Genomic DNA, 16695 nt, shown 5'->3' with positions numbered 1-16695 from the left:
AATTAATTGTTTGAGATTTATAACTACAGAAAGTGCAGCTCAGTCTCCCACTTTTTGTACAGTCCTTGCCCAAGGCTGAGTTGGGCAGAGAGGAACGTCATGAGGTTCACCAAGGACAAGTGTAGACTCCTGCATCTAGGAACAAGCCCATGCACCAGGACAGGCTGGGGGTGACCTGAGCAGCTCCAGGAGAGGCACCTTGGAATACTGGTTGATAATAAACTAACCATGAGCCAGCAACGTGCCCTCATGGGCAAGAAGCCAATGGCATCCTGGGGGCATTAAGAAGAGCGCGGCCAGCAGGTCAAGGGAGGTTCTGCTCCCCCTCTGCTCTGCCCTGATGACATCTCATCTGGAGTCCTGTGTCCAATTCTGGGCTCTCCAACTCTAGAGGGACAGGGAACTGCTGGAGAGAGGCCAGTGCAGGGACACCAAGATGATCAGGGGACTGGAGCATCTTCCTTCTGAGGAAAGGCTGTGGGACCTGGGGCTGTTCAGTCTGGAGAAGAGGAGACTGAGGGGGGATCTCATTAATATTTACAAATATTTAAAAGGTCTTTGTCAAGAGGATGGGGCAGCACCTTTTCCTGTAGTGTCTAGTGACAAAACAAGGTGTAATGGACAAAAGCTGAAAGACAAAATGTCATTTAAACACAAGGAAAAACTATTTCAGTGTTGAGGTGAGGGAGCCCTGGCCCAGGCTGCCCAGGGAGGGGGTGGAGGCTCCTTCTTGGGAGGTTCCCAAACCCACCTGAACATGTTCCTGTGTGACCTGATCTAGGAGAACCTGCTTTAGCAGGGAATTGGACTGGATGATCTCCAAATTAGCAGAGCCTGTTGCAGTAGGACAAGGGATAACAATCTACCTTCCTAAAGGAAGAAGTTTTTGGTTTTTGTTTGGTTGTTTTATAATGAGGGTGGTGAAACAACAGAACATTTTGCCCAGAGAGCATCAGTGGAAGTGTTCAAGATAGGTTGGATGGGGCTCTGAGAAACCCAGTCTTGTGGAAAATGTCCTTTCTCATTGAAGGGTTGGTTGACTAGATGATCTTTGAAGGGTCCTTCCAACCCAAACCATTCTACAATCCTATGATTTTTTTGTGCACAGGAGGCTCTTAGGTTACAGATTTGACAGGGATTCAGACATTATAAGGCAAATTTAGTAATCATAATAACCTCAGTCCACATGGGCATGATCATAAATTTGCACAAGAACCTGATAATCTTTTAACTACATGGAGCTGAGGACAGAGTTTGTAGCTTCACCAGGAGAGCTCTCTCCTGCAAACATTTCACAATCCACTGCAGAGGGAAAATTAAACCTAGCCCAGGAGCACAATCTCACCATTTTGCTTTAAGAACTCTACTAGATTAAGCAGGAAGATTTTCATGAAATCTTTTAAGCAGATTTTCTTAAAGTCACCAGAAACTTTTCATGGAAAGCCTTTCAGGCTACTCACCCTGCACATTTCTTTTTAGGAGATTTGTTCATCCAGATTTATGAGAGTGATGAAAATAAATATATGCATGAGGACAGGTATTGCTTAGCAGAGCTGGCAAATCCATTGCCTCAAGAAGAAAATAGCCTCACCTTGGCTCCTTCCTGGCTTTGTTTGTAATCCCAGCTCAGGGGATGTTTATGTACACTAGAAATCTGTTTAGATGGAGCTGAGGTCTTTAAACTACTTGCACAGGCCCAAGGCTCTGGTGTTATTACCAAGCCAATATATGAAGCTGGGTAAAAATCTTGGCAAGTACAATACACATTCCAATTCACAAATGAACAGCCTCCCTTAAGATCAATGGCAATCCTCACTCAGTTGTATAAAGCCCTTTAAATAAGGCCTTGAGTAAAGACAAGTTGGAGAAGTCAATCTTTTAAACTCATAAATAGTATTTTAAGAAACAAACCAGGTTGGACATTATAAATAGTATTTTAAGAAACAAACCAGGTTGGACATTATGAGAGACCTGTTTTCTGTTCTGTGGGACCAAGGTTTGTGTTTTCACTAGAGATGGAGCAGTTTTCCAACCTAATGAATATAGCAGATCATGTCTCATGCATGAATTAGACCCGAGGAGACCAAAATTCAGGCAGTGTCTCTTGTGTTTCTCCTACATCATTAAGGCTTCAATCAGAGCTGTGTCCCACAAAGAACAACCCATTCCATTTGCAATTTTGCATGGGGAGAATACTGCTGCAAGCAGTTCATCTTTTTCCTAAAAGGACTGCTAGTAAGGACTCCCATCACTGCCTCAAGCAGGTCATTTGCAATGACACTCATGACCACTAGTTTGAGACAGCTGTGGTTTGTAAAACTTGCAATTAAATGGGCCAACAACCAGCCAATATAATCAAGCCTCTAATCAAGAAAATAACCAAAATACCTTGAAATAGACCACAACTACCTGTTGCAGATTAATTTTTGTTTTATTTTTATTACTGTTTTAATCACACTATGGTGAGGTGCAGGAAAAGATAGAACCTTTCTAGCACCCTAGGGAGGAAGTTGCCAAAGTGAGGCAAGGTATTAATACGTGGATGAGTAAATGAGGACGTTATTCAGTGAGTAAAACAGAACACCTCTGAAAAAAAAGTGTGCACTGTGTCACTCCTGGCTGAGAAGAATTTGTATTGGTAAATACTACCCCCAGCTCCTCAGCAGTGAGGTGTTTGGAAGAGAGTATCTCAGAACCCTGAAAAAAAGCCCCACTGCTCTTTGATAGTTTTCAGAGGAATTTGTCAGCAGCCTCTCATTCTTTCCAGTTTGAATAGTTGAATCTCTCCCCACCTGGGGTAGAAGTTGACACTATATAAAAAAAATCACAAGTCAAATCACATTTCTACTCCAATTCACAAGGCTGTGACATGCACATCTTGCTCCCTTCTCAGCATTTCTTCTTGCCATATTCACTCACAACCTCATTTTGAAACCGAGTCTAACCTATCCAATCCTCCTAAATGGGTGTAAGTGGTTTTAGTGGACACTATCACATCAATCCAGATAGCTTCTGTAGGGGCATCTCATGGCCATGAGCTGAGTAATGAGAAAGTATAAAATCTCAGGGGAAATTTTTACAGAACTACATCATCCAACTCCCATCTTCTATGGCAGCCATCACCCATGCAATGGCAGAGAGGAGAGCTGGGGGTTTTGGCCAAGGGTAGAGGTCTGTGTGTCTGGCATTTTGTATTAATGAGGTTTTGGAAATCTGTAAATGTCTGAGGACTCTCTGCCCATTTAAATAAGTGATAAAGAGGCACATGGGGAAAATGAAGGCTCCTTCCTGATACTTATTAGAAGGGTCGAGCTATTTATGTATCATCAGGGAAACATTCATTGATTTCACAGAGATGAGCTGGGTAATGGCATTCACAGCTTTTCCCTTGTAGCCACTAAGGCAACTGCAGGTCATTTGTGACAAAGAAGAATGGTATACTTCAGTATACTGAAGCTAGCTTATATCACTAATGCAAACCTCATCCTGACCTCATTTGTTATCACCTCTTCAAAAAGAGCCCCAAACTCCCATTTCTAAAATGATCCCTCTGAGATTTCTTCTTGTATGAACATTTGTGAGGAAATGGTTTGCTACATGCCAAAACTACCCATAGTAGGGCAAACTTAAATGAGAAGTTGTATGTCTCAGTCAACTAATTATGCCATTTAAATTTGTCATAGTACCCTGCCATCCTGTTCTATTGTGTGACACATGAGAAAGTTCTCCTGCTTGCTATAGCAGGTACATATTTTAGTGGCACTTGCTGGATTTTCTAGCTGTGTATATTTGGTGTTAGATATATTTTAGGAGGCACTAGTAATTGTATTTAAAGTGGTGGCTGTACCCTCGGTGCAAACATTTCCAGGCTCTTTCATATCAAATGTAAAAGGATGGTGGAAGACAACTACTTTGTTCCTGCTAAGGTGAAAGAGAGAGGGAGAAGTAGTTTGATCTGTGAAACTAAACATGTTCAGTGCTTTACATGGGCTAGACAGAATGCAAAGAGTGGTAGAGTCACAACAAATGTGACCACGATGTCACTGTGTCTCAAGGAAGGATCAGCTGTACCTGGATAATTTACAGCACATTATCTAAGTTATTGTTACAGTCTTTCACAGTGGAGGATATAGCTCTTTTCTACTCTCCCTAGCACCTTGAGAGGATTCTTCTCTACCTCTGTTAAGAGAGTCCATCCTCCACTTATAGCTTTTGCTGATTAGTGACTCAAGTTCTCCATGCAGCAGCTTAATGCCATTACTTATTGTTCTGGCCTTGGATGAATTCTTTTTGTACTGAGACATTTTACATGTGAAGTTCATAATGGCAGCATTCTTGGTCCCAAGCTAAATTATCCTCTGACAAATTGACCTACAACTTCTTGTCACACTTTGAAAGTGGAAAGTTGAGGAGAGCACTGGATTTCATTGACTTGAACATTCAGCTTCTAAGCCCAAAACAACCCAAGCAACCAAGTAAGACTCTAGAAAAGAAATCCTGGGGAAAAAAACCCAGTGGTTTGTCATTCCTGGTTATTCACTAAATAAAAACCAAACAAACCCAAACCTAGGTGCCTTTTGGCCAGTGTAACACTTGATACATCAGTGGCTTCATGGATAGGTAATAGAGCAACTTCTGCAAACTTTTCTCCTGCTTTTGCTGATGAATCCAGAATTTCACAGGCTTCTCCCTGTTTCAAAATGGAAGTGTAAAGATTCACATGGCCAAAGTACTTTGAGCTTTGTTAGAGTGACATCCAGTGGCACAGAAATGTTTCTGGCTTGTTGCAGCATATAGCAGCTAAATCTCTAGTTGTGTATCATGGAATGGTGGGAGTTAAAAGGGATCTCTAAAGATCATCTACTCCAACCCCCTACTCAAGTAGGTTCCCCTAGACCAGATAACACAGGAACATGTCCAGGTGGGTTTGGAAACCTCTTGAGAAGAGGCCTCCACACCCTCCCTGGTCAGCCTGGGCCAGGGCTCCCTCACCTCAACAATAAAGAGATTTTCCTTATTGTAGAACGTTAAGGTTTGGAAGGGACCTCAAAAAAATCATGTAGTTAACCCCTATATTTTTAACTGAAACCTTGTGTTCAAGCTTTTGTACATCAGCCCTTGTCCTTTCACTGGACACTACAGAGTTGTCTCATCCTCTTGACATACAGATTTCAAATACTTGTAAGTATTAATGACATCCCCCTTTGGTCTCCTCTTCTCCAGACTAAACAGCCCCAGGTCCCACAGCCTTTCCTCAGAAGGAAGATGCTCCAGTCCCCTGATCATCTTGGTGTCCCTGCACTGGCCTCTCTCCAGCAGTTCCCTGTCCCTCTGGAGCTGAGGAGCCCAGAACTGGACACAGGACTCCAGATGAGGCCTCACCAGGGCAGGGCAGAGGGGGAGCAGAACCTCCCTTGACCTGCTGCCCACACTCTGCTTGATGCCCCCAGGCTGCCATTGGCTTCTTGCCCACAAGGGTACGTTGCTGGCTCATGGTTAGTTTATTATCAACCAGTACTCCAAGGTGCCTCTCCTGGAGCTGCTCTCCAGCAGGTCACCCCCAGCCTGTCCTGGTGCACGGAGTTGTTCCTTCACTTCCCTTTGGTGAACCTCAGGAGGTTCCTCTGTGCCCAACTCTCCAGCCAGTTGAGATCCTGCTGAATGGCAGCACAGCCTCTGGGGAATCAGCCAGTGCTCCCAGTTTGGTGCCAGCAGGGAACTTGCTGAGGGTCCCTCTGTCCCCTCATCCAGGTGGTTGATGAAGATGTTGAACAAGACTGGCCCCAGAACCCATCCCTGTGGAACACCACTGGCCACAGGCCTCCAACTCAACTCTGTGCCATTGATCAGCACCCTCTGGGCTCTGTCATTCAGCCAGCTCTCCATCCAGTTGTACTACCAGCTTTAAAAACATTTCCTTTCATGATCATATAAATAACTGAAACATTAGAAGGAGATATATTAGCTGAAGACATCAGACTGGATTGCCTAAAGTAGGATATGTTAATTGATTTTTAATGTATCGATGTAAATAGCCTGCTAGTGCTGAGAAAAGCAGAACACTCCACTATATGGAAATTGTGGATACCTGAAACTTCTTAAAAGCATGGCTCAAGTATCCACTTCTGAGTGATTTCTAAGACTGTCACCTCACAGAATCCTAATCATATGCATTTATAAAATAACTAGATACTCTGCAGGGACTGCAGAATTAGAACATGAGAAAACGTTATGTCTTCTTACACAGGTTTTTAATGTAAGAACAGCTGGATCAAAAATCAAGGGTCAAAAATAGACCCTTGTACACATCTTTTCCTTAAATCCCATAAAAAGGAACGTAACAGGGTAAGTCAGGGTGGACTTGCAGGAGGGTTCTGTCACAAGAAAAACTGTTTGTGATTGCAGGCCAAGCTGACATTGATTGGAAGGCAGCTGCTGTCTTGTGAGCAGTAGAGAATGCCCACCTAAATTCATTCTTTGCTGGTCAAAAAAAACCCAACAGAGACACACAGAACCAGTTCAAAGGTATTTTTTGCCCTTCTCCACACAGAGCACACTTAAAATACAAGAAGCTCAAATGTGGAGGTAGAAGTCACATACCAGAAAGGAGGCGTTGGACCAACTTAGGCATGTGTTGTCATTCCAACAAAAGTGCAACTTCTTACTTAAATATAACCATGCAGAAGATTTATTTGGTGTTTTATTTAGCACATACAAACAGGCAACAATCTCTTCACCTACTTCAATGTTAGATCACAGTTAAAGCATACTTCTGGGCAGCAGCTTGGCAGACCCATGCTCTATCTGGCAAAGAGTTGTTTGAAACAAGTTGTGTATTGACATGGAGAATATACTTCTATCTGGGTCCAGACCCTCAGTCTAACTGGTAGTCCAAGCAGTATAAGAAGAGATAGGAAGGGAATATCTGCCTCAGTACACAAGACTGGCAGAGGTGACTGTGTTCATATTTCAGATATTGAAAGCTTTTCAGATCTTTGTAACTAACCTCTCCCATTAAGATACTAAATCACAGGGAAAACTACATCCTCCCTAGGCTTATGTGGGACATTTTCTTCCTAGCTTGGTCTCCAAGTAGTCTGAAAACATTTTTACCGCAGAGCTATAGAAACCCAAGTGACTCTTTGAGCAAGGGGTCAGTTTTAAGGTCACAATAGAAAATGAGGTGAAACAAATCCAATTGCACCTTGGCAGCAGCTGGAGACTCAGTCTAGCAGGGGACTGATACATCTACTGAACTGTGTGGTGTTTCTGGAAGAGAGGTCACTGAGGGTCTAATTCTTAATTCAATTTCTTTTGTGGGGAGGAGAGGAAAAGTGCACTTATGAATCGAGCCCAAGGCCAAAGGAGTGTACATCAGAGAGGTGGAAAGTCAACGTTCACAACATGCAACTTTTCCAACAAAGACGCCACTGGAGTGGGGAGACAGAGCTTGTATCAGAGCAAACCCTGAGATGAAACCTTGAAAAGTACCAATGTAAGAAGCCAAGATATTTCTCTCTTCCTCCCTTCCCCACAGTTTGTGGCACACAGGAGGAGGGGGAAATGTGGAAAAAGTATTGAGGGTTGGTAGAACTATTATAGAATCACAGAATCATTTGGGTTGGATAAGGCCCTGAAGACAGTCAAGTGCAACTGTTAACACTACCAAACCCACCACCAAACCACGTCCCTCAGCACCACACTTATAAGACTTGGATATTTCTCCAGGGATGATGACTCAAGTACTTCCCTGGGCAGCTTGTTCCAATGTTTCACAACTTTTCTCCAGCCTAAATAACCCCAGGTCTCTCAGCTGCTCTCCAGCAGACTTGTTCTCCAGCCCCTTTACCAGCTCCAGTGCCCTTCTTTGGACACATTCCAGCACTTCAATGTCTCCTTGTAGTGAGGGACCCAAAACTGACCACAACACTCAAGGGGAAGCCTCACCAGTGCCCAGCACAGGGGGACAATCACCGGCCTGGTCCTGCTGGCCACACTATCTCTGATACTGGCCAGGATGCCCTTGGCCTTCTTGGTCACCTGGGCACACTGCTGGCTCAGGTTCAGGTGACTGTCAATCAACACTAGCAGGCAGCTTTCCAGCCACATATCTCCAAGCCTGTAGCATTGTCTGAGGTTGTTGTGACTCAAGTGCAGGACCCTACCCTTGGCCTTGTTGAATCTCATACAGTTGGCCTCTTCCTATTGCTCCAGCCTGTCCAAGTCCCTCTGAAGAGTCCTCCTGCCCTCAAGCAGATCTATGCACCCACCCACCTTGGTGTCATCAGCAAATTTACAGAAGGTACCCTCAATCCCCTCATCTGGATCATTGATAAAGATGTTCAATAGAACAAGCCCCAGCACTGAGTCCTGGGGAGCACTAGTGGTGATCAGTCAACAACTGCATTTAGCTTCATTCCCCATCACTCTTTAGTTTTTGTACTAGAATGCCAACAGGCAGACTATCAGCCAACACTATCACTTAGTAGAAAACACCCTGGCTTTCAGCGTGTTCATCAGCTGCCTCACACAGGCCTAAAATGAAGTCTTTTTAGGTACATCAAAAGAGGCCCTGGTATGCCCCAGGTAAAGCACTGCATGGCATGCAGTTGTTCCATAATAATTAAGAGTTTCCTTTGCAAACTTTCTTCGTGCAGCAGGGAAAGCACGACTGTGCACACCAGCATCACATATGCAATCTGTAGCACATGAGGACTTCATTTAGTTGTTGCTGAACTTTGTATTATGTACACAAAAGCATAAACAGAGCCTTTTCTCACATGATTACAAGAAGATAAACCTCCCCCTTCTTTATCTATGCTTGCATGTGTACAGCCAATCAAATCCATTTACAAGTGACACCAGAATTTATGTTCAGCCTCCTCCAATCTACAAGCAGAAACTATGTCTGGTAAAACAGGTAGGGGATAATATCACAGAGATCTTTGCATGCTCTCCTTTGTCTCCTGCTTTTCCTATGTATATTTACAAGTGCTACAGATTCAGACATACAACCCAGACACAGCTTAACATACAACACAACATTTCCTTTAAAAGACAAAAGTCGCTGAAGCCCTTTTAGACATTTTCAGAAGCAAATGTTGGTCAGACAGACAAATCTAGTTTTGACATGCACTCCAAAAATAACCATGTCAGGCTCCGAATTTACATCTACATAAAGAAGGTTAATGAACCAGGCAAATCGTGCTGCACAGGCAACAAATGCCAAATATTGCTCTTAGCTTTTTCTCGTGAGTCAGTGGCTGCCACAGGAATGAGGGTATTCAAATAAACAGCACTACATACTGTGTGCAGTGGGAACGTTCCAAAATGCCACAAAGCTCTCAGTCCACACATCAGAAACAATGGGTAAGCTTGTCAGAAGAAAGGCAGAGTGAGTCTGGAGCTTTGAATCATCACCATCTTTGACTGTTGTTTATAAGCAGTGATGGAAGGAAGGGCTCCTTATGACTGCAGATCAAGCTCTCTGTTCAGAACTGCACTGTAATTACCTTCCCATGGATTTTTTTTTCAAGAAATACATATTTATTCATGTCTGAAAGAAAAATCCTAGTCAGAGGTGACAAACCAATTCAGATGATTTGAAGATGCTCAGGACTCTGGTCCCAGATTAAACTTGGAAGCATTAATGAGTCTTGAAGGAAGGCTGAGTTTTAACCAGTATGTCTTAATGAGCTGTTTCAAACAGCTCTCATAGAGATGAAGGACCTTGACAGACCACCAAGGGTCCAGTTGCACAACTGCCTTAATGAGGAACCTCCCACTAACTTCTGTGGTTCTTCAGTCAAAGCCTCAGTGTGAATTGTTCCTTCACTGGCTTCTTTTTAGCAACACCCTGTCCAACCTCAGGTGGCTTTTTTTTTCCTCTCTGACAGCTGCTTTTCAAGTCTGCTTTACAGAGAATACACAGACATAGTGAAGCTTTTCCTTTATATCCCTACACACATGTTCAAAATATGTATCTGCACCTTATTCCACTTTTGCTTTGCCTGCTGCTCATCAAATACACCTCATCACCTCACATCTGTATACCAATCTGTGTTCAGAGGTATTAATGATATCTTCTTTGAATTTCACAGGAGAGAGGAGGCTTGCTTCAACTATTAATTCTCTGATTTTGCTTGCTGGATGACAGAGCCCAGAGGGTGGGGATCAATGGCACAGAGTGGAGTTGGAGGCCTGTGGCCAGTGGGGTTCCTCAGTGATTGGTTCTGGGGCCAGTCTTGTTCAACATCTTCATCAATCACCTGGATGAGGGGACAGAGGGACCCTCAGCAAGTTCCCTGCTGGCACCAAACTGGGAGCACTGGCTGATTCCCCAGGGGCTGTGCTGCCATTCAGTGGGATCTCAACCAGCTTGAGAGTTGGGCAGAGAGGAACCTCCTGAGGTTCAACAAGGACAAGGGCAGAGTCCTGCAGCTGGGAAGGAACAACCCCCTGCACCAGAACAGGCTGGGGGTCGAACTGCTGAAGAGCAGCTCTGCAGAGAGAGACCTGGGAGTCCTGACTGATAATAAACTCAACGTGAGCAGCAACGTGCCCTCGTGGGCAAGAAGCCAATGGCACCCTGGGATGCATCAAGCAGAGTGTGGGCAGCAGGTCAAGGGAAGTTCTTCTCCCTCTCTACTCTGCCCTGGTGAGGCCTCATCTGGAGTCCTGTGTCCAGTTCTGGGCTCCTCAGCTCCAGAGAGAGAGGGAACTGCTGGAGAGAGGCCAGTGCAGGGCCACCAAGATGATCAGGGGACTGGAACATCTTTCATACAAAGAAAGGCTGCGGGACCTGGGGCTGTTTAGTGTGGAGAAGAGGAGACTGAGGGGAGATCTCATTAACATTTATAAATATCTAAAGGGTGGGTGTCAGGAGGTTGGGGCAGCACTTTTTTCTATAGTAGCTAGCAACGGGACAAGGGGTGATGGGATGAAGCTGGAACACAAAAAGTTCTGCTTAAACATAAGAGAAAACTATGTCACTGTTTCAGTGAGGGAGCCCTGGCCCAGGCTGCCCAGGGGGGTTGTGGAGGCTCCTTCCTTGAAGATCTTCAAGACCTGCCTGGACATGTTCCTGTGTGACCTGATCTAGGTGACCCTGCTTCTGCAAGGGAGTTGCACTGGATGATCTCTAAAGGTCCCTTCCAACCCCTAACATTCTGTAATTCACACTCAAGGAAGCATCTAGGAACCGCAATCATCACTGAGGATTGGTTGACAGTGAAGGCATCTTAGTTTTGTGTATAGGACTTTACTCTGTGACATTCTTCAGAAATACTTCACAGGATTCAGACAGAGCAAGAACTATGAGGACTAAAAGTCAAATTTAAATTTGACTTTTGAGGTCCAGGCAATTGGACATTTGTGGTTGGACTAGATCCAACCAGAAGGATTCTGTAATTGTATGATCAGAGCAACAGTCCCATACATATAATTCATGTGAAAGAGTGACCTCGTAAAGAAATTGATTTTGCTGGGTAAACTGATGGGGGGGGGGGAAGAGGATTTTGTTGTTTGAGGGGGATTGGTTTGTTTGCAATTGAAATATGGTTCCTCTGAGACCCATTGATCCATAAGAGTTTTCTACAAGTCTTCCCAAAGGCCTGAAGCAACTCGTATTTTAATTACATTTAGAAATGTAAAAAACTTGAAAAAAATCCAAATTGAATGAGTGACCACATGAAAAAAATCTTTCTAGCTGCATTTTAACAGTGGTGGATGCAGGACAAGATGATACTTCCCTTCTACCTCGGTTGGTACAGTCTAAAATTCACTTCTTTCCACTGCTAATAAGAAAACTGTGGTCGTGGAATGTCAGAGAACTGTTGTAGAGATCAACATCCATGAGTATCTATAGAAGCAAGCAGTGCTGAAGTGAAATTGCTTTGTGGTAAAAACTATATACATGTAAGATGCAATTAATTCCATCTGTCTTAGTACAAATCTAACAATTTTTGAGGACTAAGGGACACACAGTAGCTTTAACTATTTGACAGCAGAGGATTTGGGCAATTGGAAAAAACTCATCTTGGCAGGAGCTAACACTGGCTAATGTTTCCAGTTGATGCCTGCATTTTACATGCACAGATGTACAAACTGGTGATACCTCACAGCATCCTTCAGAAAGATGCCTTCAGTGCAGGCACACAGGTGAGTACCAAAAAGCTCATCAGTCTCACAACATGGCTTGGGAGCCTTGTTCCACAGCCTGTGCCACACCACAGGTATTTACAGATAATACCTGACTGAGAGAAGAGCGACTATGAGAATTATCCAACAAAACACAGATGATTGTGTTATGATCTAGACCATCTCTCAGGCACAGATAAGAGCATAAAGTGACCACATTGCTAATATTTCCTTATATTTTTTAAGTCACAGTGGTGCCCCTCACTGCTTGTTTCTGGATAAGCAGATTCCTTGTTTGCTACTAGTCTGTCTGAAGTACAACATCCAGTTTTTCTTTGTCTTCTCTATTTCACATGGAAATCAATTTCATTTTGCTCTAAAGAAAATGGTTTGAAAGGTTTTTCTCTTGAGAACACTACAACTGCTTAAGATGATAATTTGGATAAGGTAGTACTGCCTCTCAGCTACCAAGCAAAAAAGATATTCCTACACACATCCAGCTTCTCTTTTCCACAGGATTTGTTGGGGCTTGTCACTTCTCCTTATGTCACACATTATTTCCCAGCATCTTAAACATCTGTATCACTGCAGCTTTGCTGAAAACTCCAACATCACAGTGGCAGCTTCAGCATAAACCTTTTATTTAATAAAGAGAGATTCTTACAATGTCTCTGCAAAGACCATAAACACATTCTTTGGGGGTTGGGGGTCTAAGGAAACCTCTGCTGACTCCTTGTGCCACGGTTTAGTTGGCGAGCTATGAGAACAAACTGCTTTTGTGTAGGCGTGTGCTGCCACCTAATGATACACAAACCACATCTTTTGGTGAACAGAAGCAGAATTGCATCAAAACAGGCTGCAACTACAGAAAGGACTGGCACATCAAATTCCCTGAAGTGGTTTGTGTCAAGTACATGTCAAGACCTGGTAAAAAAAAAACTATGAGAGAACCAAATTCTGCTTGCCTGCTGCAAACAGAGGGTACACAGATGGCTTTTATGTACCAACCATAGGTTCATTGGGTTTAGACCAACTCTAAGCAAAAGCTATTCCTGCTGCCCCACCAAAATGCTGCTCAGAAGCACCTTTCCAGAGCATCTAACAGCCAAGGAGCCTGCTGTTAGCCAAGATTTTTACTCTTCAGCCTCACCGAGGAAAACCTTTCCCAAGAGGCTCCTCGACACACTACAGCAGAGACACTGCTGACATCATAAGCTACTTTCTCTGATTTCAGTTCTGAACTAGAAGTTTCAGCCAGGGGAAATTAAGTCAGATATTTCATTCATTATTTCCATCTTAGGAAGAAGTGGTCTGTGGTTCAGCCAACTGCACATGAACGAAGAACAATAGCTGTTGTAAGAAAGCAGCACCCCAGTGTGAGACAGCACTAGATATTCCTCACACAGTTCTGTTAGTCCATAAAGTTGCCCCAGTAGCTTTTTTGTAGTAAGTAGTTCTGATATTCAGTACCTTCACCCCATTCTACCTGCATACTTGTTCCAAAAGCAGAGCTAACAATACAGAGCTATTATATTGTTGGATATTTTCAAACAAAGCCCCAGAACACTACAAAAATATAGGTGAACTAAAGCCCTTCAGCAGAAAAGATAAAGTAAAAGCTTGTGCTCACACTGTGTTGATATCCCAACTCAGAGGGCACCCAGGCCCACACAGGCTGGTGATGTACAACAGGACAACACCAGACTAAGCATTACAGTTCCCAGCTGGAACATACAGGGTTTTGAGAACATTTGACAAAATATTCCTTTCACTCCAAAGAACTTTAAACACTTACTGGAATGATTTAAACAGGATTTTTCTTAACCAGCAACAACACTGTAATACATGAAGCAGGCTTGCAATTTAAAGTGTACATGAGTGAGATAGAGAATACACGAGCTGAGAGGTTGAATTTGGCACAAGTGGGAATAACCAAGACACAACCTGCACATTTAGTTAAGCTAAATCCAGTTCAGATCATTCCTCAACAAAAGCTTCTAATCCAGTCCAGAAATATATGAAAAACCTACTAATTCTAGAAAGTATAATGCCAGTTGAAACAAAACTTTGTCATCCACCCCACACTTGATAATCTCTACCTGCTGAATGCTTGAAGAAGACAGGTGAGACCCACAGGTAGTCCTAAGAGACAAAACAGCACCCCACAGCAGCACATCCACAAGCCTTCTTCCTTCTAGCTCCCTACCTTCTCATATATCACTTTCCTGCCCCTATCATGGTCACCATGGGTTGTCAATTACTCTTAATTCATTCAATCAGCTACTAGCCTCTGATGCCAACAGTTCCTCCTGCTCCTGCAGAAGCAGAGGTTGTATTCTGACCTTTGATGAAGAGAAATCACAGCTGTGTAGAGAAGGAGAAAAGTGGTGCCTAAGGAAGAAGCAGACCTTAAATGTTGGGGAAGAGGAGGAGAAGCAGCAGCCTGTGCTACAAGAACCCAAGATATTTTCCATGAAGTCTGAGGAGAAAGCTTGGCAAACAAGCCCAGACTTTAAACATAACCTGGGCTAGTTTTCTGGAAAGAATATCTAAAAATACACAGAAAATGTTAAAAGTTGATTTAAATATCAATTCCAATACACTATTATTTCCTCCCTGCAGACAATATAAAGAGATTAATTGTCCTTTGCCTGTCTTAATAGCCTATTTTTCTCTTGGTCTCTGCTTACTGACCTGTTGCTATGGTATTTGTCTTTTATTATTTGCCTACATTTCAACACAGACGATTAATGTCATTGGAAAAGGGCCCTTTTCCCCCAATTAAAACCAAACAACCTGATAAAGCCCAAAATAATTCTTTGACATATTTCTGTTGACGTTTATACACTTGTTCTCCCAGATTAATCTGAGAACAAGCTAAATGTAGGGCTGGAATAGACAGAAGCAGTGGCTCGACATCCCTGCTTACAGAGAACCCAAATCAGGGTGTTGCTCTGCAGCAGCTGCTCACAAGCAAGGTTGTGCTGATTCACAGAGGGAAGGATGTAAGCACAAAACCAGCTCTGACTTCTTATGTCACATATGAATAAACCACGTCATACTTTTGCCAATGCGCAGGGCTGGTGGAGGCACAAGTGGTACAATGTCTTGGCTGTGTCTCTACCATGCTTTGTGTTGCCTTGATCTGCTTTACCTCTTGCTCTTGCCTGAGGGTGCCAAGGCTTCCTGACACCAATGCTAATCAGAATTCAGCTCAATTCTACGTCACTGGCTGCAACCAAACTTAGAACTGGCCCTGGAGATGTCAGCCCAAATAGCTGTAGTTTGTGCTTTTGAGCATGGCCGTGCCTTAATTGCAGACAGTCTTCAGCCCCTTGGGAAGAGGAGAGGAATGATTCATCTGTGTATGGTATGAGAAATATGTGTTTTAATTTATTAATTAAAATTAACCAGAGCTCCCAAGTGTCTCTGGTAAGATATTTTACAACAGTATTAAAGAAAAGCTGCTGTGCTTCTAGAGCTGCAGCAAGTGCTGGGAATGGCCAGTGGAGCTGGCTCACAGACAGTGTTACAGCAAGCTGACAGAAACAGAAAGCATAGCATCATAGTTTGTCACTGACCATTTATAGGAAGGAACTCTTGGGCACCTTTATGCTTCTTTTATTGTTCAACTGGAATACCACAGTAGCAAAGACACTCTCATTTTAAAAGCCATGGGCTTCACCACGATGTAGAAGGATCCCCTTCCAGCGTGCATTACAATAGCACTAGAAACAACTGCTGGTGAGATGTTTCTTGGAACATGCAAACATTTTTGCTCCTTCCACTTAAGATGATGTGTCATACTTGGGCTTCTGATTTGGGAGTATGAGCAATCTAGCTCAAAGCTATTCTGTTTGCAGGATTGGCAAGCACCGGTGAGGATCAAGGCAACTGAGGAGGGCAGATGAAGAAAATTAGCTTGAAAGCCCAAGAAGATCCTTGTGCAATCAATGTGAGCCCAGCCAGACAACAAAGAGTGTGACTGGAGTTTGGGTTGACTTGAGGGGATGCTCATCAAGGCTGGTTGGTTGCAGCTCTTAGCAGAGCTTAAAAAAGATGAAGGATCTGATCCTTGCAAAATTGAAAGTAAGTAAGAAAAGGGATGAGTGATTTCTTCCCTCAGATCCTCATTTCAAATTAACACCCAAGCCTTGGTCTGTTTTGCTGTCTTACATTGTAATGAATACTTTCTGTTTTAGGAGTAGCTTTAGAAAGAAGAGCTGGACTGTTAGCACTCACCCTTTAGTAGCCATACAGATCTGGGGAGTCTGAGTAGCTGTGTATTATGACTTCTCAAGCTTTTCAGTCTCCTCGAAACCTTCTTTAAGAGAACCTCAGACGCTTTTTTATCCTCCTCTTTAAACCTATATTTGTGCAAATTTGCACATGTCCTTCCATCTAAGTGTGCAACTCTATAATCCACTGGGGGATTCTTGGTCTTGCCAGAGAGGAATGTTTTTAGAAGCCCTCACTAAACTTGTAGCCTCACTGAGGGTGACCAAGTTCAGGTATTCCCCTGAGCAGGGAGCGATCAACATGTGAGGCCAAATTTCC

Source organism: Colius striatus, chromosome 15 (genome assembly GCF_028858725.1).
Source record: "Colius striatus isolate bColStr4 chromosome 15, bColStr4.1.hap1, whole genome shotgun sequence".
NCBI lineage: Eukaryota > Metazoa > Chordata > Aves > Coliiformes > Coliidae > Colius > Colius striatus.
The sequence above is the reverse complement of the archived record's forward strand: the minus strand, read 5'-3'. Positions refer to the sequence as shown.